The sequence below is a fragment of the Humulus lupulus genome, chromosome 1 (assembly GCF_963169125.1).
Source record: "Humulus lupulus chromosome 1, drHumLupu1.1, whole genome shotgun sequence".
Taxonomy (NCBI): Eukaryota; Viridiplantae; Streptophyta; class Magnoliopsida; order Rosales; family Cannabaceae; genus Humulus; species Humulus lupulus.
In genome coordinates, this window is record NC_084793.1 from 146,535,795 (window position 1) to 146,547,046 (window position 11,252).

Consider the following 11,252-nt stretch of genomic DNA (forward strand, 5'->3'; position numbering starts at 1 on the left):
TGCACGGTCGCCTCGGGCATACTGGCCCAGGCGATATATCGCCTACAGGGGGCGATATATCGCCTCCTTCAGCATGGATTCAAACTCTTTTGAATTCATTTCCTTTCAGCCATTCAAACTCCTTCAACAGTCCAGCATCTTGTGAACGAGTCTTCAGCCTCTGCTGAACGATTATTCAAATGATTTTCACCTAAAAAGCCATTATTTTTATTCAAGTAAAATCAAGATATTTTCATTCTCAAACTCTATAAATAGGACCTAGTACCCAGCCATTATTCACCATTTGCTCTAAGTTCAGAAGCTGCTAGTGTTAAGTGAGTGTGAGAGTGTAAACACTTGGTTTGGGGAAAAACTATAAGCTTAAACATCATAAGCTTATCAAACACTTTGGGAAGTGAGTTCTATAGTATTTCGGTGAAGGTTAGATTGATCTTGCAATCTTTGAGGTAAACCCAAAACTCTAGTTCCTTTCTGTATTTTATGTTATTTCCTTTCTCAAAACCTTCTACTCAGTCCCCTAACCTTATTCTTATTTTGGTTAGGGAATCCAAGCTCTTAAGCATATAAGTTGGTAAGTATGTTTTTATGGTTTAGTCTTTCCATCTCTTTCATTTCATCTCCTTTCTTTAGACTCACTCTTTCTTATGGTTTTAGGAGTGTTCCAAAAGTCCCAACTCAGTCCATAATCCCGGTAACTTTGGTAAGGAAAATAGGCTAGAATCTATATGTTTATGTTTATGTTTTCTTATGTGTTATGTTATGATATGTTATGAATGTGTTATGAATTTGTTATGCATGTGTTTGTTGTAGGCTTGGGCTTATGCCCTATTTGACTAACAAGACCCCAAAAAGATTGTGGGCATATGCCTATTTAGCTGGTAGGACCCCACTAATCTCATGGGCATAAGCTTGTTTAGTCTAAGGGACCCCAAGTAATAATGGCCATTATAATAAGTGTATTATGTGTTATGATATGTCTTTACGTTATTATGACATTATGTTTATGTTTATGACTATGTGTTAGATTTTCCTTGCTGGGCATTAGGCTCATTCCTTTCTGTTTATGTGCAGGAAATAAGCTTTAGAGGCGGAAAGATTCGTGACGCTTAGAGGATGTGTATCGATGGTGAATGGAGTCAAGGGGCCGAGCGTTATTCGATTCGAGGATGTAGTCTTGTTTATGCTTTTATGGTTTTAAATGTATTTTCCGCATTTTCTATGTAACCCTTTTTAGTTTTTAAGTTATTTTTGTTTTAAAGACAATGGGTACCCATATCCTACTTATTTTATGAAAGTAACCTTTGTTTCCACAAGTTTCAATAAAATTATGGTATTTCCGCAAAAATGTAAGTGTTATGTATAGATTCGTTAATGGTCCAAATAGTCTAGATTAGTGGGTCGTTACAGTTGGTATCAGAGCAAACGGTTCCTTCGCATGAAGTTCTCCTCGATACACATGCTCAAAGCTCCGAATCGGACCGCCAAGTAAGTGTTTAAGTTACAAGTTACAAGTTACCTTGTCTATGTGTATAGCTAACGACTTTAGTGCTTATGTTTCAGTCAAGAATGAATGGAGCTTTAAGCAATGAGGATATCCGAGCCATTAAGGCTTTAAAAAGAATAAGGGAGCCAAGAAACACCGTAGGAGCACTAGAAAAGATCACTCGAAGATTGATCTTGTTCCACAAAGAGATAGGTCACCTTCAAGAATCTAGGCAAATCATGATGAGAGCTGCAGAACAATATGTCCTAGTAATTAGGCTTTTAAAAGATTTTCCTTCAGCAATTTTAACTTTAGAAGAAATATGGGAGAATATAAATAATGATGATGACTTACAAGCAGCCCTAAGATATTATTCTCTCATACTTAAGTTCACCTATGATTTAGAGTTTCAATTCACTAATGAGCAACAACATAGGATCTTCTTGAATCTTCCCCGAGGAAATTTTTGAGGCTCAAGACAATGATGATTATAAGGAGATAGATAATGATATGCTAGATGAAGGATCGGATGTAGAAGATCCCGATTTTTAGAATAGCTAGTTTTTCATTGTTTGTTTTGTTTATTTCTTTGTTTTATGATTGTAATAAGTGAAAATTATTTTTCCAAATTAATTTCATGTTTTTCATCATGTATGAGTTTAATTTTATTTTCGCAATCATAATAAGTAATAAATAAAATGAATAATGACTAAGTTCAGTGAGGGTGGATACAAATCAATGAACCAAGTTTCCTTATTGAGAGTTAGGGGGCCTTAGTAGTGGGAACGATTTTACTGATCCCAGCCCTCCCTCAATATGGTTAACTTTGGAACAAAGATAAGTTTCGAGCCTGAGAATTAAGTCATATAGGATGATTAGAAACACACCTAGAAAATAAAGATGACTTGTTTTTCTAAGTATAGAAACCCACTCTAATAATAAATAAAGACCTATATAATTTTTCATAAGAAGTCATAATAAATAGGTCCGAGATATGTTTGTTTTAGAATAAGTTTTTGCCTTAGAGCCTATTAGGGTAAAGTTCTAACAAGTTCTCGACTGTTAGAACTTTTGGTGAAGATGTCGCTCCGAAGATCTGCACGCACCAACGGAAACGCCTCCAACGTTGTTCCAACGATCAATGATGCCCTCCAGTTCGCAGAAGAGGAGTGCGTACTACTACTAGCCGCAACGCGCCGACACCGTCAGCTGACAACACCGCGGAAATCGCTAGACGGCGACAACAAGTCGAGGAACTCTTGCAGCAACAACGTCAACAGGCGCAGACTCAGCCTCAGCCTCCGCCACAACCGCAGTCGCAGCTACAACAAATGGCCCTAGACCCCCAACAAGTTGGTCCATATGGGGGATGGCCAGTGACGAACTACGCGCCACATCCAGTACCGAATATGGAGTCAGTGTATGAGAGGTTCCGCAAGCAGCTCGCTCCAAACTTCGAAGGGACTATAGACCCCTTTGAGGCAGAAGAGTGGCTAAGGAATGTGAAGCCAATTCTTACGCATGAACCTCAGTAATACGGACCGCATATCCTGCGTCTCGTCATTACTAAGGAAGGATGCCAGAATATGGTGGGACTTAGTTCAGCAGACTAACGATGTCACCACCATGATATGAACAAGATTTGTGGAGCCGTTCCACAAGAAGTATTACACCTCGGCAGTCATCGCTAATGGTAGAAGAATATGCTCGTCAGTTCAACAGATTAGTCAAGTTTGCACCAGAGTTGGTCCCAACCGACTTTACGAGGTTGACCAAGAGGACTTAGACCAAAGATGGAATTAGGGGTTAAGTTAGCAAACCTGGGAACCACTACCTATGCCAATGTTCTAAAAACGGAAATCGAAATAGAAAGGATTCTGATGAATGTTAGTGAGGAGAAGAAGGATTAAACGATGGTCCCAGACCAAAGTCTCTGCATTGACCCAAGGAGGAACCCATGCTAGTAACAAGGATTTACAGGTCAGATCTTATCCTCGATAGTATATGTTCTAGTATTGCTTGATTGGTAGCTGTATACTCGTAGATCTCGTTAGGAATGATAGAAAAACTAGACAAACCTAGTGAAAGATTTAGAACTAGGTTTGTAATCGAGTTGCCTTCGGGCAAAGTAGTTCTATCATCACGAATAGTACGAGGCGTACCGATCAAGATTGAGGACATAGAACTAGAAGGAGACCTGATAGAGCTAGTGATCAAGGACTTCGACGTAATACTAAGCATGGATTGGCTAGCACGGCATGGCGCAACGATCGACAGCAAACGCAAGAAGGTGATGTTCGAGACTCCTGACGGCCAGAGACGATGCTTCATGGGACAAGCTTCAGGACTACGCACACCGTTAGTGTCATCTCTCAAAGCTCAGAGAATGATGGAGAAAGGATGCCAAGCATTCTTAGCCAGCATCACGAATGTGGAGAAGGAGACATCACTCAAAGTTGGAGATGTTCGGGTTATACAAGAATTTCCAGAAGTTTTCCCCGATGACTTGCCACGATTGCCGCCAAATCGAGAAATAGACTTCACGATAGAATTAGTACCCGGCACCGAGCCTATCTCTAAGGCACCATACCGGATGGCACCTACGGAACTCAAGGAGTTAAAGACACAGCTATAAGAACTCCTAGACTTGGGTTTCATTAGGCCAAGCCATTCACCATGGGGAGCTCCGGTACTATTCGTGAAGAAGAAGGACGGAAGTATGCGCATGTGCATAGACTACCGTGAGCTGAATAAAGTGAACAAATACCCGCTACCTCGGATTGACGATTTATTCGATCAACTCCGAGGCGCGACTGTATTTTAAGGTCCGGGTATCATCAGCTCAAGGTAAAAGGAGAAGATATTCCTAAGATAGCCTTTAGGACTCGTTATGGACATTACGAGTTGGTTATGTCTTTTGGTCTTGCTAACACACCAGCTGCGTTATGGACTTAATGAATAAGGTCTTCAAGGATTACTTAGATAAATTCGTCGTTGTATTCATCGACGATATCTTAGTATACTCCAAGGATGAAGTAGAGCACGAGGAACATTTGAGGATGATTTTGACGCGATTGAAGGAGCACCAACTCTACGCGAAGTTCAAGAAATGCGAGTTTTGGCTTTCACAAGTGGCGTTCCTCGGGCACATCATATCGAAAGACGGAGTTGCAGTAGATCCATCGAAGGTAGAGGCCGTGAAGGATTGGCCTAGACCAAAGAACGCGTCAGAAGTAAGAAGCTTCTTAGGGCTAGCAGGTTACTATAGAAAGTTGTAGAGGGCTTTTTCTAAGATAGCCACTCCACACACCAACCTGACCCGGAAGCAACAAAAGTTTAACTGGAACGATAAGTTTGAAGAAAGCTTCCAGTTACTTAAAGATAAGCTTTGCTCAACACCAGTACTTAGTGTACCGACACCCGACGATAAGTTTGTTGTCTAAAGCGATGCATCAAAGCTAGGATTGGGAAGCGTTTTGATGCAAAAACGACAAAGTGATAGCCTACGCCTCACGTCAGTTGAAGGAGTATGAACAACGCTATCCAACTCACGATATGGAGTTGGCAACGGTGGTCGTTAAAAATCTAGCACCATTATCTTTACGAATAACGATGCGAGATTTATACGGACCACAAAAAAAAAAAAAAAGTTTAAAATACTTCTTTACGCAGAAGGAGCTCAACATGAGGCAACGCAGATGGATAGAATTAGTCAAGGATTACGACTGCGAAATCCTATATCACCCAGGGAAGGCAAATGTAGTTGCCGATGCACTCAGCAGGAAAAGCTATGGGAATTTAGCAGCCTTATCTGGAATAGAAAAGCCGCTACAGCAGGAGCTTATCAGTGCCGGAATAGAAGTGGTTATAGGCAAGCTGGCTAACTTGTCTATCCAATCCAATCTGCTAGAGGACATACGAAATCGTCAGAGACGTGATGAATCGCTAGCAGCATATATGGAAGCAGTCAGAGAAGGCAAGAATACCGAATTCTCAATATCTAGCCAAGGCTTATTGAGATATAAGGATTGGATATGCATGCCAAATGATCAAAGTATTAAGAAGAAGATCCTAGAAGAAGCGCACAATACTCCGTACTCAGTTCATCCAGGGTCTACCAAGATGACTCATGGCATCAAGGCAGTCTATTGGTGGCCAGGGATGAAGAAGGACATAGCGGAGTATGTATCTAAGTGTCTGGTATGCCAGCAAGTGAAAGCGGAGCATCAGCGACCTGCAGGATTATTGCAACCGCTTAGCATACCGGAATGGAAGTGGGACGATATAGCCATGGACTTCGTAACGGGTTTGCCAAAGACGAATAAGCAGCATGATTCCGCTTGGATAGTCATAGATAGACTAACCAAGTCGGCTCATTTTCTGCCTGTTAAGACTTCATATACGGCAGACCAACATGCAGACATCTACATCCAGGAGATTGTACGATTGCATGGAATCCCCAAGACGATAATGTCAGATAGAGGATCAGTATTTACGTCAAAATTTTGGAGAAACTTACAGATAGATATGGGTACTAAGTTAAGCCTTAGTACAACTTTCCATCCTCAGACAGATGGGCAGTTTAAGCGTACGATTCAGATTTTAGAGGATATGCTACGCGCATGTGTACTTGATTTCGGAGGGTCGTGGAACAAGTACTTACCACTGATCAAGTTCTCGTACAACAACAACTACCAGTCGACGATCGGGATGGCACCTTATGAGTTGCTATATGGAAGAAGGTGCCGATCACCGTTGCACTAGGACGAGGTAGGAGAAAGGCAGCTTCTAAGGCCCGAAGCTGTTAGACAAGCTCAAGAAGCAGTAACGCTTATTAGACAGCGTATGCTGGCTGCTCAAAGCCGTCAGAAAAGATATGCGGATACCAAGCGACGTGATGTGGAATTCCAAGTTGGAGATCAAGATATCTCCTATGAAAAGTGTCAAGCGGTTCGGAAAGAAAGGCAAGCTTAGTCCCCGATTCTTAGGTCCTTTTAGATATTGGACAAAATGGGAACAGTTGCGTATAGACTAGCCCTACCGCCAGCATTAGCCGATAGTCACAACGTCTTCCACATCTCGATGTTACGCAAATATGTGTCAGACCCATCTCACGTCCTCAAGTACGATACGATAGCGCTCCAGAAAGACTTAAGTTACGAGGAACGACCGATTAGCATCCTAGATAGATGGATGAAGTAGTTACGGTCTAAGAGCTTTCCTATAGTCAAAGTCCTATGGAGCAATAGTTCTGAATGCGAGGCAATGTGGGAGTTGGAGGAGGACATGCAAGGCCGGTATCCGGAGTTATGTGATAAGTAAATTTCGAGGACGAAATTCTTTTTAGTAGGGGAGAATTGTAGAGTCCAAGAACTTTACTTAGCTAAGATAGATAATAGTGTGATAGTATTTATAGCATTATCTTTGTTACTGTGGATTTTTGGTTCAGACCGGGAATTATTTGGACACTCATAGTAGTACTTATAGATTTTCTAAGTTTAACCTATAGTTTAAGAATATTAAGTATAACCTAAGATTTGATTAATGTGACTGATATTAAGGATTATATTATTATATTATAAGGTTTAGACATCAACCAATAGGATTTTAAGCACATGTTTTGAATGGTAATTAAGGATTAAGATTTTTGAGGATTAAATATAATAAGGAGTAAAGTTTGAATGTTATAGGGTCAGTCAGCAGCTTTGAGTACGTTGAGGGCTTAGTCAAGGCTGTTTACTCCATTCAAACTTAGCTAAAAATGTGTAATTTCGTGTTTAAATATTCAGCGTGTGCCGATATATCGCAGCTATAGGGGGCGATATGTCGCAGCACGTAGATACGGAAAACACGAAACGATGCACGGTCGCCTCGGGCATACTGGCCCAGGCGATATATCGCCTACAGGGGGCGATATATCGCCTCCTTCAGCATGGATTAAACTCTTTTGAATTCATTTCCTTTCAGCCATTCAAACTCCTTCAACAGTCCAGCATCTTGTGAACGAGTCTTCAGCCTCTGCTGAACGATTATTCAAATGATTTTCACCTAAAAAGCCATTATTTTTATTCAAGTAAAATCAAGATATTTTCATTCTCAAACTCTATAAATAGGACCTAGTACCCAGCCATTATTCACCATTTGCTCTAAGTTCAGAAGCTGCTAGTGTTAAGTGAGTGTGAGAGTGTAAACACTTGGTTTGGGGAAAAACTATAAGCTTAAACATCATAAGCTTATCAAACACTTTGGGAAGTGAGTTCTATAGTATTTCGGTGAAGGTTAGATTGATCTTGCAATCTTTGAGGTAAACCCAAAACTCTAGTTCCTTTCTGTATTTTATGTTATTTCCTTTCTCAAAACCTTCTACTCAGTCCCCTAACCTTATTCTTATTTTGGTTAGGGAATCCAAGCTCTTAAGCATATAAGTTGGTAAGTATGTTTTTATGGTTTAGTCTTTCCATCTCTTTCATTTCATCTCCTTTCTTTAGACTCACTCTTTCTTATGGTTTTAGGAGTGTTCCAAAAGTCCCAACTCAGTCCATAATCCCGGTAACTTTGGTAAGGAAAATAGGCTAGAATCTATATGTTTATGTTTATGTTTTCTTATGTGTTATGTTATGATATGTTATGAATGTGTTATGAATTTGTTATGCATGTGTTTGTTGTAGGCTTGGGCTTATGCCCTATTTGACTAACAAGACCCCAAAAAGATTGTGGGCATATGCCTATTTAGCTGGTAGGACCCCACTAATCTCATGGGCATAAGCTTGTTTAGTCTAAGGGACCCCAAGTAATAATGGCCATTATAATAAGTGTATTATGTGTTATGATATGTCTTTACGTTATTATGACATTATGTTTATGTTTATGACTATGTGTTAGATTTTCCTTGCTGGGCATTAGGCTCATTCCTTTCTGTTTATGTGCAGGAAATAAGCTTTAGAGGCGGAAAGATTCGTGACGCTTAGAGGATGTGTATCGATGGTGAATGGAGTCAAGGGGCCGAGCGTTATTCGATTCGAGGATGTAGTCTTGTTTATGCTTTTATGGTTTTAAATGTATTTTCCGCATTTTCTATGTAACCCTTTTTAGTTTTTAAGTTATTTTTGTTTTAAAGACAATGGGTACCCATATCCTACTTATTTTATGAAAGTAACCTTTGTTTCCACAAGTTTCAATAAAATTATGGTATTTCCGCAAAAATGTAAGTGTTATGTATAGATTCGTTAATGGTCCAAATAGTCTAGATTAGTGGGTCGTTACACCATATTTTCTGATATAGTTGGCAATCATCCTGATTGTCACCCGGCTCTCAGGTACTACATACCACTCAACATCTGGTTGAATGACATTTCGGGTCTGAGCGTGAGTTTGGATATTGGGGTCAGGAATATTTCTGCTCAACCACTGGTCAAGGGAATTTCAGCCCAAGGAGCAAGCTGATTTGAAGGATTGGGAGTTTTCTTTTTCTCGGTTGTAGTTTTTGCTCAAGCCATATTTTGAATAAGGACAGATGGAGTGTTTAAAGTGGGACGAGAAAAGGGAATGTCAGGTATTAGCGATGACGGTTGCTCCTCGTCCTCAAGCAGCTGAGCCAATAAGTCATCGTCAATGGGTCTTTCTCCTCCCCACGGATCTCGCTTGAAAGCTGCAAACAGAGAAAGGAGGAGATAAGACACACAGCTTGGAAGCTTATGTTGAAAGTTGGGATAACGCTGCTCGCGTATACGACCAACAGCATTCTAACAGAAACACTAAGTTCTATACGACCAGTTTGAAAAACATATTGGAAAGCGGAAGTAAAAAGTTTTTGGGAAAAAGCTTTTTCGACTCCGAAGGGGCAAGAAAAACCCAGTTTTTCACCTAGCTTAAAAATCAAATTTTTACTTCGATTTTACGCCCTAAATCTACAATCTCGACTACCAAACTGGCTCCTAACTCATACGAAACAATATTTCACTACCCTATTAATCATCTGTCAACATGCAAACAATCCCCATATATTTTCAACCAAGAACATGAAGGGATTCAGAGATAAAAACACACATAAGTCAGTTTCGAATAGCAACTAAAAGGACAAAAAAGTTCGTAAAACTTACTCAGGTAAAGATTGAAGTCTAGAGATGAGAGCTATCGGGCATCCGAGTATAAATGTCTGACAATTTCAGGGCTCTAGGGCGCGAGTTCTTCAGTGTTCTTCAAGAGGCAAAGGCAAGTAAAAGGTAAAAATGGTAACTTGAGAATTATTTATTAAGAGCAAGGCACGATAAAATAGGCAATCATGAATTACTTTTTTCTAAGTATGGGGAAGTGGAATAGCCGTCAGACAAAATTTTGGGAAACTGAAAGGACCTGATTAGACAAGATTGGTCATGTTTTTCGAGAAGACATGGGCAGTTCTGACAAATTTCGTGGGGTATACGAAAGGTTAGTTTCCTAAGTTTACTTATTGCTGGTCGCAATAAATAAACTTGGGGGGCAAATGTTACCCAAAAAAGGTCATTAATGACGTGGCAAGGATTACTTGCACATAGATTGACACGTGGCAGAATTAAAAGGCAGAACTGTTGTTTGGCTATCGACCAGAGGCGTGCCTCCTTGTCGGTGTTAATGTTTGTCACAACCAGGCTGGTTGTGAAGCCCGATTTATTTCCTTCTTAGGTTGTAATCTAATATTAACTGCATTATAATATCTCTTCATAATTATTCTTGATACGCGGTTAATAAGGATAAGATATGACACGTTATCATATGTAACCCTCCCTGATCCTATAAAAACACATGAAATAGCTCAAGGTATGGACTTTTGGATTCATTTTAGCTTTTTTGCTTAAGATTGGGAGAAAACGAGCTAATGTGAGTTGTTACCATCTGATTGTATTACGCCTAAGGTTTGTGAAACTCAAAAACCCTAGTTCTTTGATCACAACTTTAGGATTCTATATTATCAATATCACAAAGTGGACGTAGGGCATTACCAATCACTTAAGCCGAACCACTATAATTCTTGGTGTTTTTTCCTTTCCATTAGATTATCTTTTCAAGCTTCGTGCAATTTTCTATTGTATATTTGACTCCGTGTCGTTGGCTAATTTGAGGGTCAACACTTCAAATTAGTGAAAAGAGAGATCAGGCATTTTTTTCATTTTGTTGAGCCAATTTGGTTATCAAATGGTGGCTCCACTAAAGAAGGACGAGTTGAATGGGTATCAAAGTGTATGATTGATTCAAATTTTGGTTAGATGTGGTTGTTACCATATCATTTGGTGTAAAAATTTTACTTTTAGTATTTTTTTAGTGATTACATATAATATTATTAATGAAATATTTTTGTATTTATGTTAGAAAGCATTGGATGCTTATAATAATTGATTCTGATCACCAATTGTGTTATTTCCTAGAATCTCTTGACAATTTTCCACCAGATGAAATTAAATCTATCACTTCTCGATTAAAATCTAACCTATATTAACTATATACTCTTAAATTCATTTAAAAACTAACAACATCTAAATGTTTATGTTTTTATTGCATAGTGTCTTTCAACAGTTACACTCAAATAATGATGTTATACCCAAAAATTGGAGAATGCATCCTAGGAGGCTAAGGAGAATGCATTCTAGGAAAGCTAAGGGGAGTGGTCCTAGGAGACCCCAAGGAGGATGTGGTCCTAGGAGACCCCAAGGGAGTGATCCTAGGAGAACCCAAGGATGAGGTCCGAGGAGAACTCAAGAAAGTGGTCTTAGGAGACCCCAAGGGGGATGTGGTC